The 16,260-nt window shown below is 43.7% G+C and overlaps 1 long non-coding RNA gene across 2 annotated transcripts; it reads left to right on the top strand.

The window, feature by feature from the left end:
- The first annotated feature begins 9,852 nt into the window (after positions 1 to 9,852).
- LOC309844077 lies at positions 9,853 to 12,302 on the top strand. Of its 2 annotated transcripts, none has more exons than XR_014300489.1 (3): positions 9,853 to 9,969; positions 10,305 to 10,534; positions 11,814 to 12,302. It is a non-coding gene; the product is annotated as an uncharacterized lncRNA (long non-coding RNA). The 2 variants fall into 2 exon arrangements; XR_014300490.1 differs by having other exon boundaries at positions 10,273 to 10,534.
- The last annotated feature ends 3,958 nt before the right edge of the window (positions 12,303 to 16,260 follow it).

The raw sequence follows: 16,260 nt of genomic DNA, 5'->3' as shown, positions 1-16,260 counted from the left end.
CCATCAGGCTAGTTCAGTAAATACTGGTTGAGGAGCTGAGTGACAGGATGGACAAGTCGAGACACGACACAGCTTTTAGGGGCAGGGGTGGGGACACTCCAAGCATGTCAGCAAGAAGTGCAAAGGGCAAGGCTGGGAGTGCCGGTGAGGGTGACGCTGCAGCTGTGCTGGAGGCCACGAGCCAGAGGGGTTTAAAAAATAAAACACAAAACAAAACAAACAAAACAAAACAGCTCTGGGGAGCAGATGCGTTTGGAGGTTGCTTTCCAAGAGTAAATTTTGGAATCTAAGATTTTGGGGGTGGACACTTTCAGATGAACAGAAGCTGCATGAGACCCCCGTGGCAGGGTCGTCTGAGCAGGTGGTGAAGGCCGCTGGCGCTTGAAGAATTTCCCGACATCTTGCAGCCGGGGGATTCCTTACGCCGTTAGGGATCTGTAGTTCTATCCACTACCCGGCCTTTCTTGAAGCGGCTGCATTCGTAAGATGCTGCAGCGTCATCGCACAGAAGCATAAAGCATCCTACAGATGACTAAATGTTACTCTCTCACTTGGCTTTCTCAGCTACACTGCCAGGCTGTTTACCACCAAACCCTGTGATTTTAGTGCTAATACCCAATTCAGCATTTCAGTTTTGTGATGTGCGGACAGAGTGTCGATTTTGTGACTCTAACGCCCCATAGCCTGGTGCAGTGAAGACATGCGGGTTCCTTGATCTGTGCGACTCCTCGGGTTTGCGCGTGTCTTATCTTAGGAAACAAACTGTCAGCATCGGTTCAAGGATGCAACATGCAGCTTCGCTGGAGGGCTCTGAAAGTCGGAGCCACCAAAGGCAGCTTTGGAGCTTGTAGAAATCTTGAGGTGCTTCCCCCGGTCCTGTATCTCCTCTCCTCCGACACCTTCCTGGCGTGTGAGGCGCAGGTGATTCCTATCCACAGAGAAAGCCGCATCTGAACACGGTTGCGTAAACAGAGCACCTCTGAGCACGCTGGCGTGTCTTTACCACAGCTGACCTGTGGAGGTCATGGTTTCTTGTCACAGGAACCCCTATCACACCCAGCTGTTCTTTAGCTCAGAAAATCAACATAGATCCCAACCACGTCTAAGAAGCTGGATTAAAAGGGTTCACTGCCAACTGTAATCTTTAAAGCTTGATTTTCCCTTCTCCCCAGTAAGAAGATAGCATGGAAACAAAAACACATCATTTGAGTCAAATGGAGATTAATTTTGATCCCCAGAAGAGGCAATGTGGCGGAAATGGGAGGTCGTCTCTGACAACTAAATTAAAGACTGACTTTGTCAACGGCTAGCTGTTCTTCATAGCTGCAAGGCTTCTAGGGAAAATTTTGTTCTGGGCTCTACAGAATCCTCCTAAGTTTCTGTATGTTTGGGGTGAAACTCAGAAAGATGGTCCCTATGGGACACAATCCCTACTGGGCCTCAGCCCTGGAGACAGGACTCCATGTTGCGTGTGCCTCTCAGGGCCGTCCTCTTCTCGCGCGGCTCACCACAAAAGATCACATTGATCTCAATTCCATCATTTGAGAAAAACATTCCCAACCTTTTAAAAAAAATGGCCGCAGGGTGCCTGGGTGGCTCAGTGGGTTGGGTGTCTTTCTTCAGCTCAGGTCATGATCGCAGGGTCCTGGGATGGAGCCCCGCATCGGGCTCTCTGCTCACGAGGAGCCTGCTTCTTCCTCCCCTCCCCACCTGTGCTCTCTGTCACTATCTCTCTCTCCGTCTCAAATAAATACATGGAATCTTAAAAAAAAAAATTTTTTTAATGGCCTCAAATTTCAACTTGTGAATTTTTATGCTGACTTACAAAGGGCTGAAGACTGAGGGGGAGCCTAGGAGGGTTGGAATGGAAATACTGACTGCGCTCTGACCTTACTGACGCTGACAAGCACCTACTCCACTTAAATCTCACGGATGCAAACACGAGTCTTGCACTTTTGAGTTTCTTGTGGGTTATTGGTGAGAGAGGCAGCACACGTACTGACCTCACTGGAAATTCCCTGGTGCAAAGACCCTTGATAATATTCTGAAAAGTGGGTCTCCAGGCTCTGATATGCTCGCTAACTATCAAAGTAGGGCCTCTCTGACCAGCATAACTTATGAGAACAAAGAGAAACAAATCTCCTTGAACCACATACTGGCTGAGAAGGAAGGAGCCACTGCTGCTGTGTAGGTGCTTCCTGGTGGGTACCGGGTGTGTGAGGCCAGGAAACAGCAAAGGCCTCTACACATGGCCTGGTATTCCCAAGTGTCTTCTGCCTTTAGACAACATTTCTTGGAAACTTGGGATTGAAAAGCTTCCATTATTTTGCTCTTTCAGGAAATGATTCACTGTATTTCCAAAACCAACAGAATCTCTCTCACACAGCGGAATAGTTGAATTCCCAAAGCAGGAATCCTCTCTCCCGACCTCCACAGCCTCCTTATTCATTGCATGCAAGCCTGTTGGTCTCTTCCACACTAGTCATTCTGGCACTTCAGCCCCAAAGAAAATGAAGAATATATCTTTTAAAGTTTCGTTTTTTTAATTAAAAAGAACAAACAAACAAACTCTGGTCTCCCTGCAGCACATCCAGGCTCTGGTTCTGTTTTCGGGGAGAGGAATTTTGTGATGCCGAGGAGACACGTGTGGGGTGGCGGGAAGAGCACCGGAGATCAGACTCAGCAGATCTCGGGCCTGCCTCTGTTGCTGACTGGCAGCGGAACTCTAGGTTCACCCTGTAACCCCTAAGCCTCAATTTCCTCAATTATAAGAATTGTCACATAGTTAGCTGACGTTTACATGAGGTCAGAAGACTTAATATTTGTAAAAGAGATGTGAAAACCAAGATACCAAGCGAAACGATGTCTGAATATTATTGTAAGTGTAAGTCCTTGGAAACTGGACACCTTCCCACTGAAGGGCTAGGATGTCACCTCTGTCTGCCATGGCAGATCCCAGGGTCCTGAGCAAGGCATTCGAATCCAGAACTCCTCTCGGTGTTGGTAATAGGATTTAGGCAGATGTTAGTGTGTGGTCAGAAAAGCTCCCCTTTACTGAGGGAGCTTTCAGGAGAAAAGTTGGGCCGTACTGAAAGCTCTTTGGTGCCCAGATGCTTCAGAAATGCTCTGTCCTGTGTGTTCTATATTCTCTTACAGCTTGACATGCATGTCTCTACCTCCTTACTGCTTGAATTTAGATGCCCAGGAACTTGAAGTTCTGCTGTTAGAATTCCAACATCTTCAGAGTGGTTGGATCAAACTGGCAAAGGAGCAAAGGTGCCATTTATACAACCTACTCAATTTGTATGGCCTCTGAGACGCGGGGGTGTGCCAACCACATCGTATGGCCTCTGCGATGCGGGGCTGTGCCAACCACAGGGAGAACCAACACTGAACTAGCTTTCTGGGCAGTTGTCTACGGAGGGCTCAGTTCCTTCCTTCCCTGCCTAGGAATTGCTCTCAGCTGAGAAGGGCTCACAATGCCTAGTCAATGTGGGATAAGGAGGTCTGGCCCCCTGGGCTCCCTTTAGAACTCTAAAGGACCACCAGGTTTCAGAGCTCTCTGTGGGATTGAGGCCTTTGCCATAACTGCTTCATGGTCCAACATTCCCTCTGCCCAGTCCTGCTTCCCTTCCTTCCCTACAGTCACGTGTTGCCCATGCAGAAAAGAGTGGACTTAGCAGCCCATGCCTGATGTCCTTTGAAGCACCTGCTTATAACTTTGGCCTTCGGCAGGCCCCGGGAACTTGGGTGTCAGTAGGGTTTTTGCCATTCCCAGAACTCACTGTGAGTAAGAGCAGCTCACTGTGCCTAAGTTGTTGCAGAGACAACGTAATATGTGCTAAACACCTCCTTTCCTTCTGGGAGTCTGGATTTGGGTGTGTGTGAAGCTGAGGATACCTGTGACCAGCGTCCAGTGAAAAACCCAGGCACTGAATCTCCAATGAGCTTCCCTAGAGGACACCATTTCACAGGTGTTGCCGCCCAAGCTCTGTGGGATTCCATGGGGGGAGGACTCTTGGAAGCTTGTGCTTGGTTTCCTCAGGACTGGGCCCCGTGTGCCTTTTCTGCCTTGCTGGTTTTTCTTTATATCTTTTTGCTGTAACAACTTATATCTGTGAGTACAGCTATGTGTCAAGTCCTGTTAGTCCTCTTGGCAAATAACCAAACTTCCCAAAAAACTTTGTGCATGCAAATCTTCATTATCTCAGAAAACTTGGCCTAAGCGATCCACTTCCTTATGCCTCCCCCAGACCTGGTTTTCCCTGTGGCTCTATTTCAGTTAATGGTACCACTGTTCTTCCCAGTCTGCTAATTTCATAATCTCAGACTCAAAACTCTCCCATCCAACCCCCTGACAGCCCTTCTAAAGATATCTCTATTATCCAAAGACATCTCTATCTTCAGCTTCTCCAAAATTCATCCTCTACATTTTCAAGGCCGTCGCGGCCGTAACTGAGGCCATGATACTTTCATCAAGATAATCACATCAGTTCCCTAATTGTTCTCTTCCCAATTACGCTGATACACACGGCTGCCAAGTTCATCTTTCTAATGTAAATCTTGGAATAAATGAGTTTTTAACTTTGGTGGGTTTTTTTTTTCCTAAGATTTTATTTATTTATTTGAGAGAAAGCGAGAAAGAGCCAGCACACCTGCCTGAGCTGGGGAGCAGCGAGGGAGAGGGACAGGAGAAGGAGAATCCCCACTGACCAGGAAGCTTGACGTGCAGGGCGACATCCCAGGACCCAGGGATCATGACATGAGCTGAAGGCAGACGCTTTACCAACTAAGCCACCCAGATGTCCCTGGTTTTTGTTTTTTTAAAAAAGATTTATTTATTTATTTGAGAGAGAGAGAGAGGGGTGTGTGTGTGTGTGTGTGTGTGTGCAGGAGCAGGGTTGGGGGCATAGGGAGAGAGGGAGGGAAGCAGACTCCCCGCGGAGCGCAGACTGGGATACTGCTCAGTTGATCTCAGGACACTGAAATCAAGATCCTGAAATCACTACCTGAGCTGAAACCAAGAGTCCGATGCTTAACCGATGAGTCACCCAGGCACCCCATGTGAGTTTTTAATTTTGATGCCAAACTGAAACAAAATAACTTTTTTTCTTAAAAATGAAGTTTTTTTTATTGATTTCAGAATAATGTTAAACTTTTTAGCGAGGCGTTCAAGGCCCTCTGAGAAACTGGTATCAGCCACTAAGCCAGTCTTATCCTTTCCCTCTCATTGGGCTAAACCTCGCACTGTTTACTGAACAAGCTTTGTATTTTTGCCTTCTTTTTCCTTTGTTTATGCTATCAATTCCCTCTCAAAAGGTCCCTTACCCATCGCTTCCTCCATAAAGCCTTCCCAGCCTGCCTCCTTAAGGCAGAATTCAAGTCTCCTCCTCAGCACTTTGATAGCAAAAGTAGATCACTGTGTCTCTACCCCCTTTGATGGGTGTCTCTGAAAATAATAAGAAGACTTTCTCTCCTTTCTCCTTTGAGCTGAATCGATGGATTTGGCTAAACAAGAGTGAGAGAAAGTTATTGAACAAGAGTTCTTAATCCTTATGGGATCACTCATAGTTTATAAACTGTGTGCTTTCTGGGCCACTGATCCTCAAATGTTCAGGTTTATCTGCCCCCAGACAGATGTGGACATGTATCTTCAATTCCACAGGTACTTGTGTATATGTAACATACACGTACATTTTACCAACATTTTCCATATATCATAGAACAGGCATAAATAGTGATGTTTAAAAGATGAGATATAAAGAATCATGTCATCTGTGAATAGAGAGAGTTTGACTTCTTCGTTGCCAATTTGGATACCTTTTATTTCTCTTTGTTGTCTTATTTGCTAGGACTTCTAATACTAAGTTGAACAAGAGTGGTGAAAGTGGGCATCCTTGTCTTGTTCCTGATCTCAACGGGAAGGCTGCAGGCTTTTTCCCATTGAGGATGATATTTGCTGTGGGTCTTTCATAGATAGATTTGATGAGGTTCAGGAATGTTCCTTCTATCCCTATACTTTGAAGCGTTTTAATCAGGAACGGATGCTGGATTCTGTCAAATGCTTTTTCTGCATCAATTGAGAGGACCATGTGGTTCTTCTCTCTTCTCATATTAATATGTTGTATCACATTGATTGATTTGTGAATGTTGAACCATCCTTGTAGCCCAGGGATGAATCCCACCTGATCATGGTGGATAATCTTTTTAATGTGCTGTTGGATCCTGTTGGCTAGGATCTTGTTGAGAATCTTAGCATCCATATTCATCAGTGATATTGGTCTGAAATTCTCCTTTTTGGTAGGGTCTTTGCCTGGTTTGGGGATTAGGGTAATGCTGGCTTCATAGAAAGAGTCAGGAAGTTTTTCTTCTGCTTCAATTTTTTGAAACAGCTTCAGGAGAATAGGTGTTATTTCTTCTTTGAAAGACTCCACCCCCAAACTACTAGAACTCATACAGCAATTCAGCAATGTGGCAGGATACAAAGTCAATGTGCAGAAATCAGTGGCTTTCTTATACACTAACAATGAAAATACAGAAAAGGAAATTAGACAATCGATTCCACTTACTATAGCACCAAGAACCCTAAGATACCTGGGAATAAACCTAACCAAAGAGGTAAAGGATCTGTACTCGAGGAACTACAGAGCACTCATGAAAGAAATTGAAGAAGACACAAAAAGATGGAAAACCATTCCATGCTCTTGGATCGGAAGAATAAACATTGTTAAAATGTCTATACTGCCCAGAGCAATCTATACTTTTATTGCCATTCCGATCAAAATTCCACCAGTATTCTTCAAAGAGCTGGAGCAAATAATCCAAAAATTTGTATGGAATCAGAAGAGACCCCGAATTGTGAAGGAAATGTTGAAAAACAAAAATAAAACTGGGGGCATCACGTTACCTGATTTCAAGCTTTATTACAAAGCTGTGATCACCAAGACAGCATGGTACTGGCATAAAAACAGACACATAGATTAGTGGAACAGAGTAGAGAACCCAGATATGGACCCTCAACTCTATGGTCAATTAATCTTTGACAAAACAAGAAAAAATATACAGTGGAAAAAAGACAGTCTCTTCAGTAAATGGTGCTGGGAAAACTGGACAGCTATAAGTAGAAGAATGAAACTTGACCATTCTCTTACACCATACACAAAGATAAACTCAAAATGGATAAAATACCTCAATGTGAGACAGGAATCCATCAGACTCCTAGAGGAGAACATAGGCAGTAATCTCTTCGATATCAGCCACAGCAACTTCTTTCAAGATATGTCTCCAAAGACAAAGGAAACAAAAGCGAAGATGAACTTTTGGGACTTCATCAAAATCAAAAGCTTCTGCACAGCAAAGGAAACGGTCAAGAAAACAAAGAGGCAACCCACGGAATGGGAGAAGATATTTGCAAATGACAGTACAGACAAAGGTTGATATCCAGGATCTATGAAGAACTCCTCAAACTCAACACACACAAAACAGACAATCATATAAAAAAATGGGCAGAAGATATGGACAGACACTTCTCCAATGAAGACATACAAATGGCTATCAGACACATGAAAAAATGTTCATCATCACTAGCCCTCAGGGAGATTCAAATTAAAACCACATTGAGATACCACCTTACACCAGTTAGAATGGCCAAAATTAACAAAACAGGAAACAACATGTGTTGGAGAGGATGTGGAGAAAGGGGAGCCCTCTTCCACTGTTGGTAGGAATGCAAGTTGGTGCAGCCTCTTTGGAGAACAGTGTGGAGATTCCTCAAGAAATTAAAAATAGAACTTCCCTATGACCCTGCAATCACACTCCTGGGTATTTACCCCAAAGATATAGATGTCATGAAAAGAAAGGCCATCTGTACCCCAATGTTTATAGCAGCAATGGCCACGGTCGCCAGACTATGGAAAGAACCAAGATGCCCTTCAACGGATGAATGGATAAGGAAGATGTGGTCCATATGCACTATGGAGTATGATGCCTCCATCAGAAAGGATGAATACCCAACTTTTGTAGCAACATGGACCGGACTGGAAGAGATTATGCTGAGTGAAATAAGTCAAGCAGAGAGAGTCAATTATCATATGGTTATGATATTTCACTTATTTGTGAAGCATAACAAATATCATGGAGAACAAGGGGTGTTAGAAAGGAGAAGGGAGTTGGGGTAAATTGGAAGGGGAGGTGAACCATGAGAGACTATGGACTCTGAAAAATAATCTGAGGGGTTTGAAATGGCAGGGGGTGGGAGGTTGGGGTACCAGGTGGTGGGTATTATAGAGGGCACGGATTGCATGGAGCACTGGGTGTGGTGAAAAAAATAATGAATACTGTTTTTCTGAAATAAATAAATCAATTTAATTAAAAAAATAAAAGATGAGATAAAAAGTGGGTGTAGAAAAAAAAAAGTAGGTGTGGAAAGTTCTAACATTCCCACACCATGCCCCAGTGACTCCCCATACACTGAGGTGTGTGTGCTCTTTTCTGGAGAACCTTGCTTCCCACTCTCAGGAGCGTGTGCTTAGTTCCCCCTTTGTGACCTCTGCCTTGAGTCAAAATGCTTTTTTTTTTCAGTTGTGTTACAAGCAAAGCTAGGAAACATAATTTCTCTGTGGCTGGGGTGCAAAAGGTTCGTCTTTCTCAAGGGAAAGGTGAATTTCACCAGCAGTGAAGGTCCTGGTGGTTTAGCTGCCCTTTTTAGCCAGAGATTATCTAAAGGACATCTGAGTCTCATCTTTATTAAAGAAGTCAGCTACTCAGAGAGTCCCTGAAGACTTCTGGTGGTGGTGGTGTTGCGTGGCTGTGTATTCAAGCCACACCCCTGATATGCTCTATGATTAGAGAGACTTTTCAAAGTCTGGGTTGAGCAGCAGGCAGGTTGAGGCAAAATGTTTTCCCCTTAGTAATGGCAGATCCAGCTTGATAATGCACAGCTTTAAGTGGCGGCGGTGACCTTAAAAATGTGAAGCTCTCAGCTCACTTTGCTGTCACAACAGACTTTTGAGCAATCCAAGCAGAAAAAACCACAAGTGCAAGAAATGTGTAAAGGGCATGTGTGGTATAAAAATAACCGTAGAAAGTTTTTGGAAACTATGGTCAAATGCATATTAGCATCAAGCATCAACTTGAAAGGATGACACAGAGTGAAGTTGAAGAAACAAGTATGTTACAAAAAACATTTACATAATTTCGGATTAAGTATCTTTGAACTTGAATTATTAAGGAAAGAGAACCCCAAAAGACAGAAAACTGCTGTTGTATGACAAATCTTTGGGCTGGTATTCTGGAACACTCTCTCCGCATGACTCTAAAGTGATCACATTAATACTGACATCAGCTGAGACTTCTGTAGTTACAAGTGGGCTCACTCCCTACTTCTACAGACAAGGCTTACTGGAAACCACTACACCGAAAGTCATTAAAACGTACCACGTACCACAATGACTCCAAAAGGCAAGCCGAGCATCACTAATTGCCGTTTCACACACAACCCACACACCCCACACAACACACGTACAGAGGGGCTACAGTTCACGTTCTAGCTCTGAGTCTGATGTTTCAAATCTAATCAGCAGCTCACCATTAAGGGATGGACAGTTTGGGGTTTATAGCAAAATGCACCGTTCTCTGGGGAAATTGCATTTCATTGAGGGTGAAAAGAAATGAAGCAGAAAGGGAATATAATTAATTGCTTTCTTCTCCTCAGCTGTGCTGGTATATTCTCCATCTGCCCAGGTCCCCCAGGCATTGGACTTTGCCTAGCACGCCGCTCCCTTCTCACACTGCTCGCAGGCAGGCAGGAGCTTACGGCAAGCAGAGAAAAGCCTGTCAGTCTCTCACAATCACCCCAGTGTATGCCGGAGAATTTGCAGACCACGAGGGTGCAGCTAGGGTTGCTAATTCATCGCGTTCCTCCACAGCAGAGCTCGAGTACACAGAACAGATGTACATGAAGTTGTGCAGGTAATTAATAGAGATGTATCTGCTTTTTCTGCAAGTATTTGAGGAATTTAAGAGTGAAATATAACTCATACAATAGCTTATACAATGGTTAATGTTGCTGGAAATGCTACAGATATCTTGGAATGCGACTAGCCAGTTAATACAAAAAAAGTCTAAAAAAAGAAATGATTTTTATCTTTCCCTGGAGTGGAGTTATGGTGTGTACTTTAAGATCTTCTGTTCTGATGATCTTAGATCAAATCAGGAATGAAGTGAACCAAGAGAAGGGATATACCAAGATTTATAATTTTTCCCTAATTCTAGGAAAATAGTAATATTTGATACTTGTAACTCAGGCTGCCTGGATAAATGGCTCAGCATGCAATTTTCTGATGGGACACAAAGTTGCTAATAATACCAAGAGTGGGAACGCCAGAAAGAAGTATAGATTCCAGCGAAGCGGTGAGCTTGCCGCTCAGAGAGACGCGCAAGATGACAGCGGTGGTCTGCTGGCGCCAAGGTAAGTTCGGAAGCAGGTGTCCTCGCCCGGCCAGCTGATCCGCCGGTGGCTCCTCAGGTCCCCTCGGTAAAACCGTGAGCCGTTTGTTGTTACTGTCCTTCTTTCTTCAGTCACTGTCCATCCTCAACACCCTCTGTCCATGCTTCAGGGAAGACAACTTAGAGTGACACCTTCCCAAACACTCTCCCGGACCTAGACTGACCTAACCCAACTTCCCTACCTCTTTTCTCCTCCTGACACAAAACTCAATGAACTCTTCTGGATTCAGTCGGGAAAAAGGAAACCACGGGCAGAATTTCAAACATGAGGGATTTGATCCAGGGAGCGGCGTACAAAGTGCTGGAAGGGAGGGAAGAACAGAAGGAAGAAGAGGAGGTGCGCAGAGTCTGCGAAGCTCCTGGGGCTTCCCCTGGTGCTTCTCAGCTTGCACCCGCGAGCCCGTTCCTGCCCCTGCGCAGCTGTGGATGTGGTCACTTTCGGGACTGGGATTGTCAGAAATGTCCCTCCACGGCCGAGGCTATAAGCAGTAAAGAGATTCTGTGGCTGCCTGCGCGGCTGGAGGTCGCAGCCCCACTGTCCCTTCTGCTCCTGTTGAATTTAGAGGCAGGACACTTCTCCCTCCCTCTGGTCTTTCCGAAGCCTGCCATCGGCAGATGCCAACAGGAGGCCCCCAGCAGGGGTCTGAGACACAGAATTTGCAAACTTTAGGCACCAAGGAACACAACATAGATTACAAAAGGTTAAATATAAAGCTGAAAACTAACAGATAAGTAATGAACACGGTCAGGTAACTTGCTCTAAACCCAAGCTTCCTGAACTCCAAGTTCAGAGTATGTACAGAAATTGGGATCAGCAGGAAGAGATTTGAGGACTTCTACGCGGGGCTTGGTAAAACCATTGATTACATTTTATTTATATTATAATTATTATGAAAAATACAAAGTAGTACGGAAGATATTAGATAATGGATTTGTCTGAAATTTCCAAATAAAATATGTTTAATTTGAAAAACTTGTGCTTGCCTCCTTAAACATGACATTTCATGTGAGTTATGCCTGAAATGGCTACATGTTATTCTTATCAGTGTTCTTCGATAAAGACCTCTTCGAATTGTTGATAGTCAGTATTAATAAGAATTTTTTCCCAAATGGGTGACAGAAAAAATTTTTTAAAAACTTAAAATAACAATTCAGAAATTCACTACTGTTGAAAACATAAAAACCAATAGCTTTTCCTTTCTTCACTGGCAAACATAATGTTGACATTTTTTGCGATGACGGGGTTTTGAATTCTATAAAAAGTTTTCAGATTCATGTGTTCTCTCACACGAGCATTGTCTGTGCAGTTACTCTGCAGGTTTGGATGTCCCCCAGATGGCACCTGGCTGCACACAGGCGCAATGAATAAACGTGAAAATAAGAGACTTGGGACAGGTGCTGGGTCCGGAGCTACATTGGTCAGAAGCCTCTCCCCAAGCTGCCTGACTCCCCCCACAGCACGAAGTCTCTCAGCAGGGCCAGAGCTTGCTCTTTCGCGTTGAGTCCCGTTGGTGTGCTCCCAGGGGCCACTGAGGGAGGTGCCTGGGGGCAGAGCACTGCCTTGACTGCAAGCCCTGCCTCTCGGCTGAGTGGGGCTGAGAGAGATTGCTGTGCTGGTGCCGGTAGGAGTCCTGGGGCACACTGTCACAGCCCACTCTACTAAGGACTCTGTGTCTGGAATACAATGAGATCCAGTCACAGGGCGCAAATTGGGCAGCTCTACCTTCAAGACCAGGAAGAATCACATGGTTTTACCTACTGTGAGTTTCAAAAGTTTGTTTGCATCTAGCTCTGTTTGGAACTCCTTTCACTAATTTCTCTTTTTTTTTTTTTTAATTTTTTTAAAAATTTTTTATTTTTTATAAACATATATTTTTATCCCCAGGGGTACAGGTCTGTGAATCACCAGGTTTACACACTTCACAGCACTCACCAAAGCACATACCCTCCCCAATGTCCATAACCCCACCCCCCTTCTCCCAACCCCCCTCCCCCCAGCAACCCTCAGTTTGTTTTGTGAGATTAAGATCACTGATGGTTTGTCTCCCTCCCAATCCTGTACTTATTCTCGAGATACAGAGACATACATTGACAAAAATTCTGAACAGATTTCTATATCTTCGTGGCAGAATTTTGCATTGTGGCTTTTAAATAAGTATGCTGGAAAGCTATGCATTGGTTAGTGTGGTTGGCAGCTCGAACTTGGCTCCCAACGATCCTTCTTCCTCGTGTCCGTCCCTGTGAGTGTGGGTTGGACCTAGTGGTTTGCTTCTAATGAAGAGCGTACGGCAGAGAGGGAAGGGGTGTCCCCACGTGGACTAGGCACCAACAGGACACTTTCTTGCATCTTGTTTACTTTTTCTTGGTCTCCCACTTGCTCACTCTGACTGAAGCCAGTTGCTATGTTATGAACGGCCCTGGGGGAGGCCCTCATGGCAAGAAACCAAGAGGGACCCTCAGTTGACAGCCAGAGAAGAGCTGAGATCCTTAGTCAAGAGCCTGGAGGAACTGATCCTGCCAACAAGCATGTGAGTGCATTTGGAAGCAGATCTCCCCCCATTTGAACCTTGAAATGACTACAGTCCTAGTCAATGACTTGACTACAGCTTTGTCAGAAACCTTCAGCCAGGAGATCTGAGCTAATCTGTATGGAGATTCCTGGCCATAGAAATTGTGAGATAATTGTTGCTTTAAATTGCTAAGTTTGGGGTTAATTTGCTCCTCAGCAGAATAGTTGGGAAAGTCATGTAGGAGAGCACCTTCTTGCGGGAAAGGCATAATCGGTTTGTGAGTGTACTTTCTCTTTGCCTTTCTCTTGCTTTTGGGTGAAAAGTATGAAAATCTGATAGCTAGAGTTCTGGAGACCATCTCAGAGGGTACAGATGAGCGTTTCATTGTAAGAATGGCACGGAAGTCACTTCTCATATCATAATCACTCCCATAATTAAGCATAGGGAGTAGAATGGAAAGCAGAATCGTTCTAAGTAAACTTCTCTTTGTTTGCCCTTGCCCTCTCTCATAGGTAAATGTGCGTAAGTTGAAGGTACACTATGATATAGCCTCTGTGTTTCACCTGCCTTCATCTACTCCTAGAAAGCCATCGGTGTCTATTGTAGACGGACATGACTAGAGGTTTCTTTAAAAATTCCCAAAAGCCAATAGTAATTTGCATGGTAGTCCTATGAATTAAGGGTGGAGTTTTTTTGGTTTGCTTTTTGTTTTGTTTTGTTTTTTTGGTTTTGCTTTTTATGTAGTATTGTACTTAGGTGTGCGAGGGCTGTCTTACTAACAGTCACCCGCCCCATCTTTGAGCTCTCTATCAGCTTAGATCCACTGAGTCTGCCAGGTTAGTTCAGCCGTGACAACCTGAGCCAGCCACTAGGTGAGTTACATTGTCCGGGTACATTCCGACACTAAGGGTACATTTAAGAGGCCGGAAAGTTACGTAAGCGTCAGACGCACTGTTCAGGAGGACCAGGAATGGCTCCGGAAGCCTGAGACTGTGAAGAAAGGTGTCCCAGTCTCAAGCCAAAGCTGGGGTTAGCCACACAGTCTTAGAATTCAAAGGCACCATTGAAAGAGCATCTCAGAGGTGAGCAATACTTACTTGTGAATTCAAGGAATATAAAAAAGTTTACAGATTTCTGTTTCCCCCCTTCCAAAATGAAAAGGTTTTTTTAGGTCTCATGGAGAAATGTGTAAAAGCTTAGAACTGACATCACCCAACTCACTGAACTGAGAAACATCACTGAGAGAGCAATATTGGTTTTTAGCCATAAAAATGTTAATATGTAGGCATATTTATGAAGCTGCTAACTGAAGGCAGTTTTATAATTTTTCATCTTGAAATGATATTCGAGCTGTATTGCCATGGTAGGTAGTGATTCTCGGATTGGGGCTGATTATCAGAAACAGAGGCTGGGATAGATCCAGAGACTTGCCCAAAGCTCCAGCGCTGATAATGTCTCTACGCCTCCAGCCAAGCCCTCTGACTTCCTAATTCCTGCACTATTTTAGGAAATTTAGGAGCGGTTCAGTGTAGAGTAGTTTGGAATTTGAGAGACTAGGAGTTGCTTCTAAAATTGTTGGTATTGGACAGTTGTTTTTACTTCATTGTGACAGCAACTACTGTTAATTCCCTTTTAAAAAATAGTTATAATTGATAAAGTGGGCTCTCCCTCTCCACCTGTCTCTCCCCTCACTCATGCTCTCTCTTGCAAATAAATAAATAAATGATTTTAAAAATCTTTAATAAATTGATAAACTGGGTTTGGTTTTGCTGGGTTTCGATATAGTCTTCACTCCGGCGGTCACGGGCTCAGAAATTCTGTTTCTAGGAAAGGAAGAAGAATGGATCTGGAGGATAACTCACACTGCCACAACACACTTGACTCTGAATTCTAGTTCATCCCTGTAGGTTTAGCTCACTTATCATCCTTCCTGCAAAGCCTTCTCTCTGTTTTCTCACTGGGTTTTATAAATCCTTGCATCTTGACACTTTCTCATTATTCACTTAGCAAGTTTTAAGTCCCTCCATATGTTAGGCATTATTCTGGGAACTGGGGATTGAGCAATGACCAAAAGTCCTTTCCTTTGCAAAGCTTATTGCATCATAATTATTTAGTCCCCTCGCACTCTTCTTATGTTGAGCTGAGATATGAAAGGCAATATTCCAACTTCAAGTATTTTTATTCCCAACTAGATGTATAAATCTATTATCCAGGATTAAGATAAAATAATGGATAAGACTTCAAGGATACTTCATATTCTTTCTTACTAATCACAAAGGTAGTATTTGTGATTTATAAATCATCTCTTTTAGGGAGTTGTGGACCTCGAAAGGACCTTGAGGATTATTTAATTAAACCACTTCAGTTCAGATGAGAAGTCTGAGTGTTGAATCACAAGATTTTATTTGCTCAGTATTATGTGCCAAGTTAACGTCAAGGCTAGAAGTAGAATCCAAGAATATTGATTCTTATACAGGTTCCTCTAATGTGTTGCTTTTTGTGAAAAAGTATCAAACTGAAAAATACAGTTTAGTTATGTTTATAAAATCATCCTTTTCAAAAATTATAGGATAAAAATTCAGGTAAAAAAAAGTATTATAGGAGTAGGGATATGTTGGTGTGTGTGTGATAGTGTTAAGGGCATTTTCTAGTTCCAGTGTGTGAGAAAGAAAGAGATAGAAATCCTTGGAATATAAACATATTGGAGAATGGTGATACAGAGCTGCAAAATGTGAAGTTACCTTGTAAGTGTGACAGATGACATATCACAACAAGGTCTACACAGCCCTTTCCTAAAACTTTATGGATTCCATTAGAAATCTTCATGTTAATTTGAGATCTGTGATAGTGCACGCACACACTCAAAAACCTGAAAATCAGAGTTTTAATTGAAAAACTGATATAAAAATAAAGCCATTGTGCACAGTTTTTAGCAACCTCTGAACTCTAACACAGATCTTGCTCTTTGAACCTTTGCTCCCACACACCGGCAGGTGCCATCTGAGCACACGCCCCCACACTCGCGCCTGCGCGCTGGGCCGCACACCGGCCTCACACACAGTTCTGACGCCTCGGTTCCAGCTCCTGAATCCATGCGAGAAAGCGTGAAGGAGAAATCAAAGTCAGGAGCACAGATGCATGATGTGTAAATGTGTGTATTACACAAAGCCTGTGGGGAAAGCTTTGCATAAAAGAGTAATAATTTATTTCAGAAAAATTAACTTCAGTAAAATCAGTGAAAATA

This window comes from Mustela nivalis (genome assembly GCF_964662115.1).
Source record: "Mustela nivalis genome assembly, chromosome: 11".
In the NCBI taxonomy this organism is placed as follows: domain Eukaryota; kingdom Metazoa; phylum Chordata; class Mammalia; order Carnivora; family Mustelidae; genus Mustela; species Mustela nivalis.
This window is presented reverse-complemented; position numbering and strand designations above follow the sequence as displayed.